Source organism: Magnolia sinica, chromosome 11 (assembly GCF_029962835.1).
Source record: "Magnolia sinica isolate HGM2019 chromosome 11, MsV1, whole genome shotgun sequence".
In the NCBI taxonomy this organism is placed as follows: Eukaryota; Viridiplantae; Streptophyta; class Magnoliopsida; order Magnoliales; family Magnoliaceae; genus Magnolia; species Magnolia sinica.
The window spans coordinates 27,794,795-27,796,797 of record NC_080583.1 but is presented as its reverse complement, the minus strand read 5'-3'; the positions used below and the strand labels follow the sequence as shown (position 1 = coordinate 27,796,797).

At 42.4% G+C, this 2,003-nt stretch overlaps 1 non-coding gene across 1 annotated transcript; it reads left to right on the top strand.

Moving 5' to 3' along the window:
- Positions 1-1,323: 1,323 nt before the first annotated feature.
- Positions 1,324-1,430, top strand: LOC131219634 (small nucleolar RNA R71). The gene has a single exon (XR_009158282.1). It is a non-coding gene; the product is annotated as a small nucleolar RNA R71 (small nucleolar RNA).
- The last annotated feature ends 573 nt before the right edge of the window (positions 1,431-2,003 follow it).

Sequence of the window (2,003 nt, the reverse complement as noted above, 5' to 3'; positions counted from 1 at the left end):
GAAATGGTGGGAGCTCCTGGATCCCTAAATTTAGGAGGGGTGTTATGTTGAATCATGGAGCTGAGCTGCTCTGCAAGGAAGACTTTCTTATGAACATTCTGCTTACGCTTTTGAGTGCATAAATCTTTAAGAAACTTAGCGTAAGCGGGGACTTGCTTGATAGCGTCAAGCAACGGGATGTTGACTTGCACTTTTTGAAACACATCCAAGATTTCATCAAAGTTATTTCTTTTCTTTATTGGTGCCAGACGTTGAGGGAAGGGTGCTTTGGGCACATAAGGTGGCACATTAGTGGCTCTTGGAGAGTCAGAGAGCTTTTGGACTTTGGATGCATTGGTATGACTCTCTGCTTTTTCTCGATCTTCTGTTTTAGAATTTGATTCATCCCCAGGCATCTCTATTCTGTTATCAATCTGCTTGCCTGACCTAAGGGTAGTGATCGATTTGGCCTGTTCATGATATTGCCCTTGGTTGGAATTAGAGCCAATCTCATACTGTCCCTTTGGATTAGCCTCAGGTTGGCCAGGGAACTTGCCCTTCTCTCTCTCACTCAATGTGGCAGTTAGTTGACCCATTTGTACTTCCAGCTTGGCAATGGATTGTGCATTTGCATGTAAGCTTTGCTGGTCAGGAAGGTTTGTTGGGTGTCTTTTTGGAATTGGAGAGAACTCGCATGAAAAGATGGAGTGTATCCTCAAGAGATGGTTTCCTTGATTGTGTAGGCAATTGTTGATATTGTGGAAAACTGTTGAGGTTGTTGACTGCCAACTTGGAGGTGCGGTTGCATGGGAGGATTTCCAGGATGGTCCTCCTTGTTGTTGTCCTTTTGACAAAGAGAAATTTGGATGTCTATCCCACAATGGGTTGTATGTGTTCGAGTAAGGATCATTCCCAGATTTTTTAAAAGTGTTCATAGCATGAACTTTTTCAGAGAGAAGTTCTGGGAATGCTGCACCAGATGGACAAGACTGCATAGGATGGGCAGGACTGGAACATGTGGCATATGCCTCGACTTGAGCTGTTTGTGGTGGTCCATTATTCAATACCAGAGCATCAACTTTCTTTGTCAGGTTATCAAGCTTGGCACTTAGCTCTGGTATGACTCCTATCTCATATATACCACCTCTCTTTTGTTGTTGGGGACTTCTATCACCTCTATTTGAATAATCCCATTGCTGGGAATTTTCGCACAAAGTTTCAAAGAAGTTCCACGCTTCGACATCACTTTTGGTCATGAATGACCCTCCACTGGTGGCATCAACCATGCGACGGTTCTGTGGTGTCAGACCGTCATAGAAGTATTGAACTTGTTGCCACTTCTCAAAACCATGGTGAGGACATTTAAGAAGCAAGTCCTTCCATCTTTCCCAACATTCATGAAAGTGCTCGCCCTCTTTTTGTGTGAAGTTAGTGATTTCTCTACGGAGGGCATTGGTTTTGTGAACGGGAAGAACTTGTTTAAGAACTTCTTAGACAGTTGGTCCCATGTAGTGATAGATCCAACTTCTAGAGAATTCAACCATGCTTTCGCCTTATCCTTCAAAGAAAAAGGAAACAGCGTAGGCGGATCGAATCGTCTGAGAAGTTTTGGAACTTAAAGGTGGAGCAAATGTTTAAGAATTCTTTCACATGATGATATGGGTCCTCTTTGTCCAATCCATAAAAGGATGGCAACAATTGTATGACTCCAGGTTTAAGTTCAAAGTGTGCTGCCGTAGTGGTTGGCAACACTATGCATGAAGGCGCATTAAATTGGACAGGAGCTGAATAATCTTTGAGAGCTTTAACTTCAGTCTCATTCGCCATTTCAACAGAATTATTTCTCAATCTTTCACGAATTGTTCTTTCAATCTCAGGATCAAACGGTGCTAGTTCTAAATCCAGAGATCTACGTCCTAGCATAAACTGTGAGATTCTAAAACAAGTTAAAATTATGTAAATGAGAATGGGAAGAAAGAACCCAGAAAAGGAGATGATTGATGTCTGAAGAAGAGCTCCTCCTT